The following is a 19,927-nucleotide window of genomic DNA, read 5'->3' on the forward strand; positions in this document are numbered from 1 at the left end:
TAGTCTCTCCCCACTTCTAACCTGACCCTTTATTCCCCAATATACAGAAACAACACTGTTGATCCATGAAATAATGAAGGTCCATATACAGGGAAGGATAAGCTTCTGCCTTAGAAGCTAGACCTGGCAGGCCTAGTCCCTTTATGATTTAAATGAACCACCTTAGTTCAAAGGTGATTAGGGAAGAACTATTCCTTTCAGATAGGGACTTGCCTTTTCCAGTTACACCAAGATGATCTTGGGCTGCTCCCCAGCTCTCACCCCACCCCACTCCACCCTGCTTCCACCTTCTCCAAGCCTTTGCTCCTGCCCAATGATCTGTCACATGCTTCTTTTATTTCCAGCCTTGGCCCAGCATATAAAGCCAATTCCCCACAAAACAAAAACATTTTTTTTCATTTTTATAACTACTTATGTATGTGCTTGAGAATGTTTCTGTGCTTTATGTGTCCATCATTAGCTACCATGATATTCAAAATTAACTATTCAAGCACTTGAAAATAAATAATTTACAGGTCAGGCACAGTAGCGCACACCTGTAATCCCAGCAACTCAGGAGGCTAAGGCAGCCTCAGTAACTTAGTGAGGCCTTAAGCAACTCAGCAAGAACCTGTCTTTAAATATAAAAAAGAGCTGGGGATGTGGCTCACTGATTAAGTGCCCCTGGATTCAATCCCCAGTACCAAAAGAAAGAAAGTATGGTCTCTCCAGCTGCCTGCGCTGATGAGATGAACTGGGTTCAAAAGAGCTGGCTGCAACATTAAACTAAGAAAACAAGGAAGAAATCACGCATCACATGGACATGAGTTTCTCAGGTCAAGGGTGGAACTGCTATGTGAATTTAAGGGTCATCTGGGAAAGAGTGTGCACACGGCATCTCTTCATTTTATAGGGAGACACACAAAGGAGCTTCAATGGAATGTTCTTCACCAAATAAGTTAGGGGATATTATTTCAAAAGGTGGGTTGTCCAATCCCATTGGGTAATACCCAAGTCTGGGGCTAAAGCAAACTTCTTTGTCAAGTGAAGGTGGAGGCCTTGATTTGCACAGCATGTGGTGTGCAATGCCAGACCAAATACCTCCCTTACTCAAAGCTGAGAAAGGATGCTCAGCCCATGATCATGACAGCCTCCCACAGTATGGAACTTACATTTTTTCTACTGAATGGCATCTAGCAATATTTTAGAATACTTTATGATTGAAAAAAGCAAGTTAAAAGTGCTGGGGTTGTAGGTCAGTGGTAGAGTGCGTGCCTAGCACTTGTGAGGAACTGGGTTCGATCCTCAGCATCACATAAAAGTAAATTTTAAAGAAAGGTATTATGTCCATCTACAACCTAAAAAATATTTATGTAAGTTAAATAAATTTTAAGGGGTTTTCTGTTTGTTTGTTTTGCATTGTTGGGAATCCGGGGGCTTTGTGCAAACTAAGCAAGTGCTCTACCACTACACTACATCACCAACCTAGCTTGGAGAGAGAGAGAAGATAACGCTTGTGAATTCTGGCATCCCCTGAAATGTTCCTCCACACAAGGTGGAGGCAGAGTTGTAAGACATGCTCACTAAGAATTCAGATTTTCACTTTAAGATGGTCCTAAGTTCACTTGAAAAGAAGAAAAAGAAAACCTTTATGAAGTAGTTGGGTGTTCAGAATGTGAATATATTTTTTTCTGAGAGATACCTAAACTTAATTTTCATGTCATTTATTCAGACAACAGTGAAATTTTAAAGTTTCTGACACAAAATAAAAATAATCATACCTTAAAAAACTAATACCCCTGTGGAGATGACATTGGGGTAAAAATCAATTCTCCTCCTAGTAAGTTATATGTTACTCACATGGATGCTCACTAGAAAAGCCACTATGATGAAGAAGGCAATTATTAGCAAGGAAGAGACAATGTTTATTACCTAAACAGAGACTAAAATATCTGTTCCAGAGCAAGCAGATTGCCTCCTGAACATGAGACTCCAGACAACATACTAGATGTGGCCTATATGCATGGACTATCACTATTACCATGTGTCAAAACAGCATGATAAAGCTGTCCTGCCTACCAGATCCTGCCAAGGCTAAAACCACTATTCAAAACTACTTTCAGATTCCATGAACCAATGGGCCAGGATGTTCCCAGCAGGTAGATACCAGTATATCTCTTACCCTATCTAGAAGTTTTCACTAGATCCTGACTGCAATTTACATTTTTCCCCAAGTTTAGCTTAGTCATTCCTGACAGTGTTTTACTGATTCACTTCCTACAAGATCACATTTGGTTTATGCTCAGTTTTCCTGAGCATATCACATCTGATAACAATCCCAAATTTGTAGCCCAGGCCACACATCAGTGTGCTCAATCATGGAGCACACAATGGACTCTCTCTGCACTGTATTACTTTAAATCCACAGAGATGAGAATTTTGATGGACAATTAAGAACAGGTTTAAGTAGCTGATATGAGGAAACAATATAACCCCAGACCAGACTGCATATATTTGACAAGCATCCTAGTGTCTAAGCGCAGCATTTCTCCAAAATGGTACTCATTTGTGTTATCATATGTTTGATCATGGTGTCTGTTCCTTTCCTTTTATTATACATCCTTCTTTTACAGTTATTGACATTGTCTGTGGGAAACCCTTAAAGTCCTTCTACCTCTATCACCCCTCTCCCAAAGACTCAAAAAGATGAAAGATTAAAATAGCTATTAAGGCGCTGGGGATGTGGCTCAAGCGGTGGCGCGCTCGCCTGTCATGCGTGCGGCCCGGGTTCGATCCTCAGCACCACATACAAACAAAGATGTTGTGTCCGTCGATAACTAAAAAATAAATATTAAAATTCTCTCTCTCTCCCCCTCTCTCACTCTCTCTTTAAAAAAAAAATAGCTATTAAATAGTAAGAGATGGAAAGTTATGTGAACCCATTTATAATTTTTTAAAAGTTTAAGATGTATGAACATTTCTTAAACATGTTATGGTTTTCAGGTTACATTATATGAATACATTTTTTACAAAAGTGTTTTGTCCTTGTATGTACAACTTTCCAGAGAAAATATGTGGATGAAAATAGGATATTGAAAAACAATGCCTGAGGGTCTTAGTTTTAGGCTTATTTTGTAAACCTATGTGTTTTCAAAGATTTGAGGCATCTTATTTTTTTAAATATTTTATTAGTTAGACACAATACCTTCATTTTATTCCTTTATTTTTATGTGGTGCTGAGGATCAAACATAGGGCCCTGCATGTGCAAGGCGAGCGCTCCACCACTGACCACAACCCCAGCCTTCTGATGGCTTCTCATCTATGCTCTTCGTCTCAGAAGTTAGTGGTAGCTGATATTCCCTTAAGCTTGTTTTTAAACTTCCCATTGGTGTACAAAGTCCAGATGAAAAATAATGTCAATAATCTCAATGTAAAGGTTTATTTTTATTTTTTTAAATTTTGATTTATTATATATGGCAACAGAATGCATTACAATTCATTGTACACATATAGAGCAAAATTTTTCATATCTTTGGTTGTACACAAAGTAGAGTCACATCTTTCGTGTCTTCATACATGTACTTTCAATGCAAAGTTTTGATTACTAAATGAGAGTCAATCTACAGCATCAGAAAAATAATAGCATCTAGAGAGGCATGGGAGAAGGAGAAAATTAATGATCCCTTTTGATTTTGTTTTTTCAACACTGCTTATTTTTTTTATAAAGAATTGTGTTCCCCTCCTCCTGGAAAATGAAACTAAAACCTCTCAGTGCTGTCTGTGATTCTATGATCAGACTGTTAAGCCTAAGACCATGCTATGAAAGACAGATGTCCTCTATGCTCAAAAAGATGATCAATTGATGTTGTGGACAAACTTAACTTTTTAAAATATGATTGCCTCAGATGGTCCCCATAAAACCAAGGACTAAACTGAACTATTTGGACTGGATTGGGAACCCTAGAGCATCTGGAGCCTCACTGTATACTAACTACATTGTGGGCCCTGTTAATCTGACCAACTGATTAATCTACATCCTGCTTGAGATGTCCTACCATTATAAACTCTTTGGCTCCAAGAGGACTATGTATACCCCAAACACATAACACAAACAAAAATGAGAACAGTTATTAACATATAAAACATCCCTATATATTTAACAAGTTTAAAATTTATTCTTGACAGTACTTATTCCTAGAAAAATACCCAAACTGAGAATGGGTGAATAAATTGGCTTAAAATGAATTCTTAAACTTTAATTAAACACCTTAGGAAGAAAAACAAAATAGGAAATATTTTCACTGAAAAGAGTTTCCACTTCAAATATCTATGATAATAAAATTAGAAATATTGATAAAACATGGTAATTAAAATTACAGAACTAAATCTGCCCCCTCCCCTAAGAAAGGATATAAGGACTAAGAATGGAACTAACAGGCAATGGACGAGTTACCATCACAAGCGGTTTGCTTTCCAGGGCTTTTTCTTGTCAGGTCATCAATAATAGGTATTTCTACTGCTAATAAAGTTTCTATTCTATTTAAAAGTTGTTTTTGTAAAAAGAAAATACAATATTTTGATAAAGCCCACTGAAGAGAGAATGGACGTGTTCTGAGCAGTCATGCCAATAAATGAAGATACAAACACTCAACATGAAATAGTGTTAGGGTTTGGATCTTAAATGACCCCAAAAGCCTATATGCTACAGGATTGGTCATCATCCTTTGGAACTGTTGAAAGAATCTTTAGGAAGTGGGGCCTAGTGGAAGCATGTTTGGTCATTGATGGTGTGCCCTTGAGAGGCATATTGTGAATCTCCTGTTTCTCTGTTTGCCTCCTGGCTACCATGAAGTAAGAAGATTTGCTCCAAGGTAAGATCCCTGTCATAATGTTTGGCCTTGCCCCAAGCCCAAAAACATTAGAGCTAATCTACCATGGACTGAAACTATGGAAACCATGAGCCAAAATAAATCTTTATTCCTTATAATTTGATTATCTCAGATATTTTTGTCATAGTGATGCAAAGGTGACTAACACAATATCAGTCTAATCCAGTATTATATTGAAAGAATAACCTGAAAGGATGAATCAGGATTCACTTAGGAATACAAGACGGCTCATGTAGAGGAAAATAAAAATATGATCACTTTAATTGCATCAAAAGAAAAAGAAAATCTTGAGTTAATTTCAGTAGATGTTTCAGATCCCTTTGCTAACATATGATGAGTTGAATATTGTTCTTTCACTCAAACTATCATCATTAAAATCTGAATTCAGGATGAATTACCACCTTCATCAGAGCTATTTATAATTATTATCAAATTTTAGAAAAACTTTATAAAAATATTTGGAAAACTAGTTGTTACATAAGACAACCAAGAAAACCTACCACAAAATTAACTGTAAGAAAGCCTCCAGGGTGATGCCCATGATTGGTTTGTATATCTGCAACAAAACTTTTGGAAACCAAGTGGTCTTTTCAGAGCCATGAACATTTTTCAAGAAAGAGTTGTTGACATGTTTGGAAAACAAATAGTATTTCTCCAAGTCATTTAATTTCTATATTGCTAACAGTTGCTACTTATAATGCCATGTTTGTCAATATGCCATACAAGACTGTTACCAAATTTATTACAGCATAATTGTCTCCTACATTTTGTATTATGTTGAAGGCATTTTAACATACTGAATCCATTGGAATGGTTTTAGTCTTTTGACCATTTTATATTTGTAAATTAAGAAAGCAAATAGAGGCCAGGTGAGAGGCAATGGCCTAAGGGGCAGGGACAGCAGCAGCACCTGGGCTTGTGAGGCAGCCATCTCCTTTATGCCTGCTGCTGGTAGATGGGATGCGAGTGAGCCTGCTGCAGTCCACCAGGGAGCCAACCTGCCTCTGGAGGCTCCATCTCCATTCTGGATTCTAATGATGCCACCCACTGGTCCTGAGGCATACAGGTAGGTAATGGGGCTACTTGCCTGACACATTGTGATGGAACTGACACCAAAGCCGAGGTCCCCTTGATCAAGAACTCCAGAAAAACCTTTTCCAACCACACTCAAAGGCTCAAGTGGAAGGCTGGAAGTACACTTCATGGGAGGCTTCAGTGATGACAGGCAGTTGTCACAAAAACTTACCAACTTCTTAATAAATTTGATAAACAAGATGACCTAGTTATATTATATGTGACAAAATTAAATGACCAGGGACAGCAGCGGAGCATTGGCTCCACCATGGAATGCTGCCCGAGCACTCTTCATGATTAAAACACTCAGGGATCACTCCAGGGGGACTGGGCTAACTGGGCTGCACAAAATAACCACACAAGAGACAGAAATACCATTTTCTTTGGGGTTGCTGTGACGGCTCCTCTGACCTTAAGGGGAGGGAGACAGGGAGAGAGGGGGAGAGAGGGAGGAAGAGGGAGAGGGAGAGGGAGAGAGAGGGAGAGAGAGAGAGGGAGAGGGAGAGAGGGAGGGAGAGAGGGAGAGAGGGAAAGAGAGAGACCATGCTGACCACTTTTATTGAGGAGAAGCTATTCAAATGAGGCAAGGGGTCAGGTTTCAGGGGGCTGAGTCTAGCTTCATGAAGTCTGCTGTCAGCAGGTTGACTGACATCTAGGTGGGCCACAACCAAGGGCACAGTAAGATAAGGTGTTTCCATGGAACATTCTATCCCAAACAGGGCAAGGGGTAATATTACAAAGAAACAGGTGAGCATAGCTCCACCCATGGGGCTGTAGTGAGAAACTGATGTGACTCCGTTTTTGAGAATCCAGCCACTACCTCAGAGCAAAGCCTGAACAAGGAAGGGGGAGTGACCCTTGTCCTTGGAAAAATCCACAGAGCACTCCTAAGCACATACCCACCCTGCTGAGTTGTTTGTCTACAAATAACAGGAGAGATCTGTGGTGCCAGGTGTCCCTAACTCAGTTAGACTAGGTGAGGACCCATAGCAACCCCCTAGAAACCACTAATCAGCATGAGACAGGGAAAATACTTGGGATGCCAGATGACCCCCCAGTAGTTTATTGTGGTTGATAACATGTTGGGAAACCATGTAGTTTAGCATGTACCTCCCTCGTGGCCTAAACCAATCAGTTCAAAGGAATCCCCCTCTTGTACTAACCAATCACCTCTACCCAACTTGTTCCCGCTAGTGAATCTACTAATCAATGTTAAGAGTTGTTTGATTTTCCCGCGGTACAAAATGATTTGCTGTGTGATGTTGTGACGCATAGAGTATCCCCCAAAACCTATAAAATCTCACTGAACAAAGGACCGGGACTCACTCCCTGGGACCACTGCGTAGGAAAGTGTTGTGAGTCCAGGCTTGAGCTTGCAATAAAGACTCTTGTGTGATTGCATGGGATTAGGCTCCTGGAGGTCTATTGGGGTCCCATGAATCTGGCATTACAGTAGGAAGACACACCCATCCAGGAGACACTTACCCTAGAACCCAAGAAGGGCGGGGCATCTAGCAGCATCTGCTACCTGAAACCTCAATCACCCAGCTGGGGAGTGTGACTCAGTTACTTGCAAGGTTGGTCTCCCAAGTATTCCCCCTTTCTTAATATATAAAAAAGTAACTGGGAAATTATCTTTCAGTCACTGGATTCTTGGTCCGAGGTTATCATGATCTGCTATTGAAACACAAAAGGAATTACTAGAAAACATATCATTTTTATAACACAATTAAATTGGAAGATCCAGGTTATTATTATTACTTCACCAAACACTCATCAGAAGATTCTTAATCTTTTCCCAATTTTATTGGGAGGCATTGCGTTTGGCCATAGTAACAGACATTCTCATTGGCATGGCATTTAAACCTTTCCATAAACCATAGAGCAAAGGACTCATTCACATTATTTATTACATCATCTTTCAGAGCATTATAATCTAGTTCTCATCCTTCCATCAGCACTTATCTGACCATGAAGGATCTTGGAAGTAATTTAAGTCAAACATTAAGAAAATCCATACATTGTAAGTTTTAAGGCATAGCCACAAAGGCTGTAATTGAATAAAAAATGAATAATATTTAAAGTAGTCACTTCAGGGATTATGAGACCAGCAGTTTGCCTAGATAGGTCTGGTTAATTGACATACACCTGTTTTAAAGCCTGAATATTAACTTCAGCATATTATAGCTCTGAAATATTAGCTGGCAATAACTAATAATACAATAAGTTGTATTCTTACAGGCTACAGGATATTTATAATCTTTTTTCTTAATTCTCACATTTAAGGAGTTAATTAGGTCTATCAGTAATGTAAATACTCTTAGAAAAATCTATTTTAATAATCTTTCCAACAATTGTCCAGATATAGTCTTAATCACTAAAGACCAACATAATTGGCTGGTTTAGGTTTCTCATATGCTGTCTTTTTCTCAAAAGATACTTGCAGACAGCCAGTTTACCATAGACTTAACATATAGGTATAACTGACCATTATAATCAGTACAATTAATCTAGTTTTATATGTGGACTTTCCAGTCCACACTGAAAGACACATTAAAGGTGGATCTGGGAAATGGCTCCATACAAGTCTTTTCATAATCTTTACTTACCTGTCAAGCTCGTGAAGTTGCATGGTTGTAAACTCTGTAGCTGGAAATGTACCTTCCTGAGCCAGGTTTCTCCTTCATTATCATGATGACTGATTCAAACTCTCCTTTGAAATCTAATTTAATTTACTGAATCGTGTTCAGTAACATTAAGGCTCTCAATATTACAATTTAAGAAAAAAATTTAAAAATATTTTGTAAGATCTAGTGTGTGTCTCTGGGGTCCTGTATTCCCCCTTTTCTTTATTTAATAAAATTGAGTAAAGGTTTTGCATAAGCCATAATATAATCAGTTTAAGTTATATATAATAGTCCAAGTATTTAAATGATAAGAATAGATTTACCTTTTATTGATTATTATAATTTCCCAATATAGACCAGTTGATCCATCCTAACAATTTAGCAAGAATTCTCAATCTTTTTTGTTTTGTTTTGTTTTGATAGAAGGTCTCAAAATCTCTCTGTATTTTAGAATATTACCCTTTAAATAGGTATCTCTTAATTGTCTTTAAAAAATATGATCAAGGTTATTTCCCAGTGTAGGGAGCAGTATATAAATCTTACCATATTTTTTATAGATAATAGGTCCAGCCAGAGAACTTATATAATATCAATGAATTTTTAAAGTTTATAAACTTTATTGTTCAAAATTAACATACAATTTTAATTTAGAGAAGTTCAGTCTTAATGAAATGTTTTTCCAAATCTTATAATTATCCAACAAACAAAATATGTAAGAATCAACAGTGTCTTTAAATCAATCAAATTAGTCTCTAAGGAGAATTGTCAAAATTGGGATCTAAGTTAGCAGTTTAATATACTCAGTGTTTAATTAAGGAGGTAAATTTATTTACCAAAATTTTTGTCTTAAATAGTAAGAATCATTAGGCAATAAAGACCTTTTTAAGGAAATAAACTTAACATTTTAATATTGACAAAAATCTTAGCTCACATCAGCATAGTAAAATTGGGAAAATAGCCTGAAATATCCTTGAATTAATCAGTTAAAATTTTTATAGTTAGCCCAGTACATATAGATCTCTTTTTAAAACTGTTTTAACTTTTTATATAATCTGTTTAGATGATGATATAAAGATCTTTTTTAGGAAAATATTTTTATCATTAAAATCTAGAATATAAATACCTTGTTTTACCCAAAGATGATTTCTTTTTTCTCTTTAGGACCTCCAATGTGTGTTTCCTCTCTGTTGAAGCATCTTTTTCTTTTAGATTTTTTCCTGGTTATACTTTGGAACAATTTCTTAAAGGCTTAGAATCTAAACAAATTAGTGTACTTTGATAAGAAATATCAATGAAAATATAAAGTCCTTAGATATTTTTGTAGACAGAATTATATTTGTTCATCATCTTATAAAAGTTTGTACAATAACTTGAGAATTAGAAATTACTTGAAGATTGTATTTTTTTCTTAAAAGTAAATTTATAGAAAAATACATTTATCTCAAATAAGTGTAACTAAAAGGCAGAGTATCAGATAAATGTACGTATAAAACATATAAATTATGGGTTTTCTGTTGAAGAAAAACAATTAGACAAATATATATTAACTAAACAATTAGACATATATGCTAATTATTTTATGGATTAACAACTATAGGTTATCTAAACACCTAGAAAAATATATATTAAGAATAAAGGCATAACTTATAAATGTATTAACTTTATGTAAACACGTGGTTCTCAAAATATTTGGATCCATTTCAATTTATTTTTAACTAGGAGTGCACTCTTATATGTGATGTCACTTGATGTAACTGAAATAAGATCCTTATGTATACATATTTATTTTTTGTAATTATAATGTCAGGAATGAGAATAAGGAATTTTTTGTCCATCATAGGAACATTTTCGGCTTTTGTTCCTGTGGTGAGCAAATGCATCCCCATAACCTCCAAAATTAAAAGTTAAATACAAAGAAGCATGTCTAGTATCTCTCATCAATAGAACATTATTTAGTAACACAATTATAGAGAAAAGTCAGGTTATTTAACTCAAAATTAACTTAAATTTAGGGCTGCAACATAGAAACCTGTGGAATGAGATTTTGCCTGAAAAAGATATCTTTCGTTAGCATTTACAGGTGAGCTTTCTTAAAAATGCAAGCTCTGAGTAGCTCCGGCAGCTTCGGCAGGTCTGAAACAGGAAGTACAGGTTAGCAGCTGGAAAGAGGGACCAGAAGTCCTGTGTGCTGTGGAGGACTCAATGGGAAGCCCGGGAAAATGAGGGAGGCGGAACCAGGAAGCCGGCTCCTGAGGACAGGCATCATGGTTACCATGGTGACGCAAACAATATGGAGTCTGTGGCCCATTGTCCACAGCCGATTGCATTTTGTTTGGTTTTTGTTTGCATTCCCCCTGCCTGGCCAAGATCCTATGGCGGGTAGCAGCTTGCCTTGTTTCTGCGACCTGCAGTTGTAGGTTGTAGCTTGTGTTCTCCTGTATACTTTTCCTTGTAGCACGTGCGTGGGTGCTTTAAAAGTGAGTTTTAGCGACAGACGCCAGTGTTACCATTAGATCTTAAGGCAGTCTGCGTTCTACATTTAGGTCAGGTCAAAAAGTTAAAAGGGTTAAAAGCACTGCTGGCCTCGCATCTAGTTACGGACCCCAGAGGGAGCCCTCACCATGCATGTACTGTACTCCCAGTCTGAAATTTTTCTGATTCCTTCTAGCAAATTCCTATCAAAATAATTCAGAAATTCTATCTCATAGAATTTAGCATTTTATTCTTAGTTGTAAATCATAGATTATCATATTCATCCAATATTTTATTTTATTCTAAACTTAAAAATTTTTTTTGGTACTGGGGATTGAACCCAGGGGCATTTAACCACTGAGTTACATCCCCAGGCCTTTTTATTTTTTATTTTGAGATAGGGTCTCACTAAATTGCTGATGTTGGCCTTGAATTTATAATCCTCCTGCCTCAGCCTCCCAAGTGTCAGGATTTATAGGCGTGTGTGTCAGGTCAGAGGTGGTGACTTAGAACAAAGCAGCCTATGTGGGAAAGAAACATCAATCAGGCGCTGACAGGAACGCCTGTCAATCAGCGGGATCTCCTGACTAATGCCTGTCAATCAGCAGAACCCCTTGGCCAATCCTGGAGTTCAGGCAGCTCCCCTGACCAACTCCAGCTGGACAAGGGACCCTAAAAATCCCTTTTCCTGTCCCAAACACTTCCCTTCCTGCCATGAGCCCCATAAAATCCCAGTCCTGTCAAGCTCCCATGTGATTTCTCCTCAGACCCTTCTCCTGTCCATTCTGTTGGTCTGATCCAGTTCCGCCCAGAGTGATATCCCAAATAAAGCCTCCTTGGGCATTCTTTTTAAATCTGCCTCCTTTGGTCGCTGCCCACCTTGCCTGATCTCACAGGTACCTGTCATCAATCCAAGATTTTAAAGAGCTTTTTCAATATTTTTACAGGTGTTTTTATACCTTCTGTGTGGAGAAATAATAAAAATAATTCTTTAATGAAAAATTAAAATGAAGTTATTGTTTAAGCACACAGAGATTACATCATATTTTTTGTATTTTAACATTAAGTTCCTCAGTTGCACACCATTTGCAAACAGCTACAATTAAAACAAGAGAATCAAGGGATGTGGTTTTGCCTCTGGAGTAGAAATCAGCAGATAAAACCTTGTCCTTCTGTTACCAAATGCAATTTAAGAGCTTTCCAGAGAAATAGGAAACGCCACCCAAAGATCTGAGAAATGTGAGTGATGCAAATGAGAAGTGAGTGCAGATACTAATAATGATGTGTTGGTCAGCTAAATTCAAAGGCAGACCAAAGAGAAGCATTGAATTTTACTGTTTCATAAATTTTAGCTCTTTGGAAAAAATTCTTCTTGTTTGACATCAAGTCATATTTATGCAGACATTTGAATAAAGCTTATCTATTCATGAATATTAAAAAAGAATTAAATGACTGGGAAGAAAATGAAAACCACTTTCCTATAATTTGTGGCATTGCTGTCAATGCAGAGATAAACAGATCCACGTTTCAAGATAGAGGCCCCAGAAGGAGCTGCCCAAGCTTTAGCTGGGGGCCATATGATTAGCATTTATGATTCAAAGACAGTGCAAGGTCAGATAGGCCCAAATTCTTGGATTCCATTTCAACATGTGGATTTCTGGTTGCAGCAAGATGATAAGCACTTTCTACTTCCCCTTTGGCCAGCCCTCCCACTCCCCTACCCCACCACTTTGTTCAACATATCAGTTCTACCTTGATGTTTTTAAAGAAATACACCTCTCCAATGAATATGCTGTTTCCTAGAAATAAATCTCTCTTCTACAAGAAAAATAAAAATTGGCTTATGGGAAAAGCTCTCTCCTCCAGGATGCTAAATGTATATATAACTAAACAAAGTTACTTTTTGGCATGACAAAGATCATCAGTGGGGTTTGAAAAGAAGAAAAATTTGGAAGGTATATCCATTGAGTCTTAAGTCTTCTTCCTTCATTAGTGTTTCTCAAATTACTTTCAAAATAAAATCTTATTTTGACAAAGGCAAAAAAAAGGGAAGCAAACAAATAGAAGCATCAGTAAAACAAAACATTAAAATTCACCATACCTGGGTTGTAGATAAAGATTGCAAGTGCACGAATGGTTTAAACAGATGAAGTCTGAAGAAAGAAGAAAAATGGTCTGGATATAGTGTTGCATGCTCCCTCATTGTTGAGAGCCACAGCCGAAGGGGCCCCAGCAAACTTTCAGACTGCCAGCTGATGATTGGCTCACAGCGGCCCCAGCAACATCTAGCTGATTGGCTCCTCTGCGGTGATGCTCATTGGGCTGTTTCCCTGCCCTTTCAGGCCACGGAGCTGCTCATTGGGGGACTTTTTTGGCTCCACCCACACGACCCAGCCAATCCGCCACAAGAGAGGAGGATTGGGGGAGTTGGAGAGGCTGATGGTTTGGGGAGAGGCTTGTGGGAAGCCGGTGGTGGCAGTTGGGCTCTGAGGGTTTTTCCTGAAGAGCTGTTTTGTTTGGCATGTGTGGGTCTAAAAATAAAGTTCCTTTCTTTTGACAAGTGGCTCCTTTATTGTGCCCAGACTGCCGGCACCTCATGTCTATAATCCCAGTAGTTTGGAAGGCTGAGCAGGTGGATAGTGAAGTTCAAAAGCAACCTGAACAACTTAGCAAGGCCTTGTGCAACTCAGGAAGACCTGTTTCTAAATAAAATATAAAAAGAGGTTGGGGATGTGCTTCAATAGCTAAACCCCGACCCTTACTACCTGCATTAGGCCCACATTAGGACCTGATGGGCTCTAATCCCTTAGCCTGCCCCATAAAAGTCCCAGAACTCAAGCCTGTGTTGCCTCTCTCCAACTATGGAGAGATGTGCCTTTATTTGTCAGCTCTGAAAAATAAACCCTCACATGTATCTCTGCCTGGTCTCCCTCTTTCATTTCTCACTTGCCCATTTCCGGGTTCCTCACTTTCCTTCCAGATAGGAAAAGGAAAGATAGTGAAATGAATCTGAAAACTCTCGTGTGTGTGTGTGTGTGTGTGTGTGTGTGTGTTAATCTCACCATCTTGTACATCCACAAGAATGGGGTCCTAATTAGAATAAGATATATTCCATGCTTGTGTAATTATATCAAAATGGATTCTACTGTCATGTATAACTAAAAATAATAGAACAGTTACAAAAGAATTAAGAAAATTATTTTCAAACTCCTTGGACTCTGAAATTACTACTTTAATTCATTTATAATTACATGATTCTATTTTTTTCCAGGTTATCAATCTTTTTAATTCAAATCTTCATGACCTGCAACTACCCCTCATGGAAAGTGGGAATGTCCAATGAGAGCAATCCTACCCAACTCAGCACTGGCTCAAGTCAATGAAATTCTCATAGCCCCTGAGCCACAGACATGAGCCCAAATCATGGGAAGGTGATCTGGATGGAACAAATAGGAGTACACTGTTGGATATTACGGAAATTGGTATGTTTGCCTGTTGTTTATTTACCTGGTGGTTTCTTAATCAATCATTTAAGAATATGAATCCAGAGCTTTATGTATATGCTCATTTCCTGCCTTTTACATCATATTAAGAGAAAGATAGTGGCCAATTAAGAGAACTAAGGACAATTCCTCCATTCTTTCATCTTCAGGTTGGTTTTTGTTGCTTTAAGCATGTTTGTTTGACAAAAGAAAACCTACTTCATTAGTTTGGAATGATGGAAATACTTCCCCCAGCACACTAGCCAAGATAAAATTGAAATTGGTCTCAATTCTTAACCTATCATAACACTCTTCTTCTTTAGCCAGAATAATGAATGTGGACAGAGGGAGCAAAGCAAAGGAAGCTTGAAAAGTGGTTAACTGCTTTTAGCGACTTCCGGCCGTTCCCAGGGTGACTCTGTGGTGGATGGAACACTGGACACCACAACCAAAAGGCAAGATCTTTCTACTGCTCTAGTAAAACCTAAATTGAGTTCCATCTTTTTTCCCCGGGTGGCAGAGGGCCCCATGTGTCGACCTGCTTTTAGCCCAGCAGCTCTTTCCAGAAGTTACTCAGAGACGAGACGGGAAGTCCCACCCCCTCTCTAAAAGAAGGAAAACGGGAAGCCCAAAGAGTCAATATAAAGGAGATGCGGTTTGGGCTCACGATGAGTGTCTTGGGTGGAGGATTGCCCGGATTCCTAGCGGAGCAGGCTCTTCCCGGGCGGATCCTGCCTCCTTCTTGCCCCATCCCTCCGCCTTGAGGGCGGCCCCGGAAACTCCAGGAGGACTGGGAGCCCCTGAGCTGCCTCGCAGACTCCGGCCGAATTAAAGGCTCCCGACTTGGCGACATGACGCGTTCTGCGGCACCCGGGGGCAGCGGAACTGGGTACGCAGCCGTGGGCCTCAAGCCGAGTGCCAGTGCTGGCTGGGCGGCTGCGGTGGGGTGAGAACTACAGCTAGGAGGAGGCGTCCTATTCCGGGCTCCAGTAGCCATATCCCCGCCACGTTCAAGCCCGTGGACCTCAAGTCTATGCCAAGATCGCGTATCTAGTAAAAATGGAGCTCAACTCCAGCAGGATCACGAGTTTGAGGCCAGCCTGGGCAACACTGTTGCAAGATCATGTCTCAAAAAATGATGATAATAAATTGATAAATGCCATATACTGAGCAACTACTATGAGCTAGGGACCATGCTAAGTGGTTTACATATATTACCATTTTGCTACCAACAGCCCTACGACAAGGATGTTCTCATTCTTCCTGTATGGCCAAGAAAACTAAGGCTCAGACCTTTGCCCCAGAATATTTAACTGGTAAGATCTGGAATCTGGATTTTAATTGGAAGCCATTTAATAGGTTTGTAGCTTTTCACCATTGGTTCCCAAGTTTGCTGCACTTTAGAATCACCTTAGGAATAATCCGAATGACAAAGTCATATCTGAAGCCAGTAAATTAATAAGTTGTGTTAGCTTTGCATCCTGTTGGGTGGCGGAGCAGTCGCATACAGCATCTTCAGCTGTCAACGATACTTTTGGAAGTGATCCCAGAGCCTCATGTAGCCTAAGGTCTTAGCCTACTTAGCAAGTGAAGGAAAGAAGATCCTCCCTGATTTAGATGTGGAGGAGAGTTTGAGAAGTCCTATGTTGTGCTATGACTTCAGGCAGGAATGTAAACTAGAATCCCCTCTTCCCAGACCAACTGTAGGGAATTATACTGATAACAGGAGTAGGGAATGAAGATCTCAAGAGTTCTTTCTCCAGGTAACTCATTTTGAGATTATTTTTCACTGTTCTTACCTGTCTCCAGCTAAAAATCTCACAGGAGACCCATCTCAGCAGGAAAAATGAGCAACTGAACCATTTCAGAAGAACTTTTAAGTTTGTGATCAATGATGTGTTTTCCCTAATTAGAAAAAATGATGCAAGAAGAAGGTTAGATTTAATTGCCTTCTAAAAAAAATCATTCATACTCAGTTGGAATTCAGGGAACAGTTTCTGACCTCATTTCTTTTAGTGTTATAATTTTTCATTTAAAAATATTTTCAAGCTTAGAATAAAGTTGAAAGAAAGCTACAAACAATTCCCCAGTTTCCTGCATCCAGACTCTATAATTATCCACATTTTGCTCTCTTTGTTTTATGGTTTGATGCATTTTTTAGTGAATCAATCAAAAGTACATTGCAAATGTTATTCCATTTTACTCCTAAATGTGTCAGTGCACATGTTTAAAGAATATGGATAGTCTCTTAGCCACAAAACAATTATCAAAATCATGAAAATAATTATATACTATTTTTACACTTGATCTTAGCCAAAAGGCTGAGAAGTAACATGGAAAATAACAATATACTATTTTATGTAATAATCTGTTACATTTGTGTCATTGTGACCAAAATACCAAGGAGAACAACTTAGAGGAGAGAATGTTTGGGTGGCTCATGGTTTCAGAAGTCTTGAGTCCATAGGTGGCTGACTGCATTGCCTGGGCCCAAAGTGAGGCAGAACATCATGGCATAAGGGCAAGGTAGAGGAGCACTGCTTCTCTCATGGCAGCCAGGAAGTAGAGAAGGGGGGCAAAGGGGCATCAGAGAAGATTAACCCTTCCAGGGCACACCCCCAGTACTCACCTCCTTCAGCCCCATCTACCCACAGTTACCACCCAGTCAGTCCATTTGAATGAGAATTAACTGATTATGTTACAGCTCTCATAATCTCATCACTTGACCTCCAAACATCCAGGCAATTAAAAGCTTTTGGGGAACACCTCATATCCAAACCATAGTAAGATCGTATTCAGATTTTATACTCATTTTTACCTTGTTCTATATTTTTACATAAATTAAAGCAAATATTGGACATCTGATGTCTACAAGAGATGTTTGTTAAATAAAGATGTATTGATGTAAAAAAAAAAAAAGAAAAGAGGTTAATTACTCTAGTTCATATTCCCAGACACATGGTGATCATAATACTGATTTTCCCTATTGTCCCTGCAAAATTCTTCATAAAATCCCTCTCAAACTCATCCCAATTTACAATGCCATACTTTCCAGGATAATCACATCAAACAGCAAGTAGTAGGTATGTATGATAGCTCTCAGATTATGTTAAGTGGGCAGATAGATGAATAAATAAATGAATCAGATTTTTGAACTAGGTGGCAAGAGCCGTGGTTTAGGGCTCATCTTGGTTATGGATTCACTGTGGTGTGGCAGCTATCCCAGGAGCAGTGCAATCACCCTGCAAGGGAGCATGGAGATTATGGCAGAGTTCTTCTCATTTGTCATCAACAGTATTCTGTACCAATGTGGCATATATCCCTCTGAAACCTTCACTCCAGTGCAGAAGTATGGACTCACCTTGATTCTAACTATGGATCCTGAACTCATAAAGTACCTCAACAGTGTGATGGAACAGTTGAAAGTGTCTGCCAGGAACTTTAAAATGGCACAGAGGACTAATATTCTGCATCTATTGGACAGTGCTGGTCTGCAGTATGGGCCGAGAAAGCAACATATTTAACCAGTACCCCAAGTGATTCTGATGCAGGTACTTAAACAGCTGTTTGAAAAAAAAATAGGCTGTGATAGATATTTCAGTGTGCAGGGTAAGAATTTGAGAGAGGGGACTGAACGGGTGCCAAAGTGGTTGATAAGAAGGGATACATCTGAGCAGGATGCTTTGAAACAGAAACTGTGTGGGAATTCTGTGTTTGGTATTGGGGTCTGCAAACTTCATGATTGTGACATGCTTGGTGACTAGGAAGTTTCTGTGCAAAGACACAGAATACCTGGCTGCTAGGTAATACCTGGCAACTAGGAAACTCCTGTGCCAAAACACAGGATGCCTGGCTGCCATAGCATTGTCCTTCACAAGTGTCCCCTGCTTCCTAGACCTGGGATGCCCAGCCTCCTCCCTCTGAGGTAATAAGAGAACTATGCAGGCACTATCTGGTCTCCATGGTGATGCCCCTGGAGAATGGGGGCCCCATGTTCGTTCTAACCTGGACCTTATCTCAGTTAGCTAGCACTTAGGGTTAAAGAAATACTAATTAGAATATAGTCATGGTAACAGGAGGTACATGTTCTTTGAGTTAATAAACTCCCAGGCAGGGAGGAACGGATACTTCACTTCTGCACTTCACCACTTCACTTCTTTCTGCTCCTCCTGTCTGTCTGCTTGCACTTTCTGTGTCTGTTCATTTGTGCACCTTCTCACAGGTATTCCTCCAAAGGTGTTCCTTTATAAAACTGAGCTGAAGGCAGGTGAGGTGGCGGAGGAACAAAGAGGTCACTGGACAGAGTGGTGGCAGTCCACACTGTGGTAGAAAAGCTGCCCAAATTCAGTTTGTTCTTGTGCTTCACCATGATAACACTTAAGGTGAAGAAGCTTTGAGGGACTTGGGTTTGGCCTTGACCTCATCCTAGCTAAAGGGTGCACACTTTTCAGAATGTTTCTGAAAAGCTGCTTTTTGGTTTGGTGAGTTTACTTTCTTCTCCATGCAACACAGTCATCTTAAGGTATTTTATGAAGGCCATTTGGGTAGGGAAAAGTGTAGGTTATGCTTCTTTTCTGAGGAAAACCAGAGCAAATAGGTAAACACTCATAATAGATTACTGGAAAAATAGAAACAGCCCCATATTGCATATTGTGGTGTTAAAAGATCTTCAAAATTTTTTTACTGAAAAAAATTTTAAAGCTAGAAATGTTGGATTTTTATACTCAAAGTAACTTCATTAATGACTGAAATAGTCGTACTGATGAGGAAATGGAGGTCCATAGCAGTTATATAGTCAGTTTAAGATTAACAGTCTAGTTAGTGGAAGATTCAGTTGAGCATCTAGGTTTCTTGACCTAGATGTATCTATTTGAAAACATACTGAGAAATACTTTTATTTCTGTAAGGTTTTTTATGAAACAAAGAGCTTATTTTAGGCTAAGGATTTCTACCCTCAGTACCCTCTACATACAGTGTGGAGAAGAGAACATTTACAAACCAAGTTTATGCAGACACACAAGTCCCTGCAGCCGCCAGAAGGGGGCAATGTGCACACGACATCATGCTATCAGCCTTCAGAACTGGGAACCTGCTCCAGGGCAATTTACAATGGGAGGGTTCCTGTTTCCAAGGTGCTTCTGTTGAGTGGAAGGCTGAGGATGCAGGTTGAGTCTTGATGCATTGCATTGTCCTTTAAACACACATGCACACAGACTGAGAATTACAGAAATGGGTTATATATTCTTACTAACATTTAATTTGCATGTTAATTGTTTTTATGTGAAAACAAAACATTTTAGGTGATTAGATGGACTGGGGTGTGTTCCCATTAAATACTGGGAGATTTGTTTTAAGCCAACCTCTTGAAACAAAGGAGTTTATTCTAAATCTCATGAAACAGTG

General features: G+C 39.0%; 1 pseudogene; it reads left to right on the plus strand.

The window, feature by feature from the left end:
- Window positions 1-5,829: 5,829 nt before the first annotated feature.
- Window positions 5,830-12,916, plus strand: LOC143638583 (protein N-terminal asparagine amidohydrolase-like; annotated as a pseudogene).
- Window positions 12,917-19,927: the final 7,011 nt, after the last annotated feature.

The sequence above is a fragment of the Callospermophilus lateralis genome, chromosome X (assembly GCF_048772815.1).
Source record: "Callospermophilus lateralis isolate mCalLat2 chromosome X, mCalLat2.hap1, whole genome shotgun sequence".
Lineage (NCBI taxonomy): Eukaryota > Metazoa > Chordata > Mammalia > Rodentia > Sciuridae > Callospermophilus > Callospermophilus lateralis.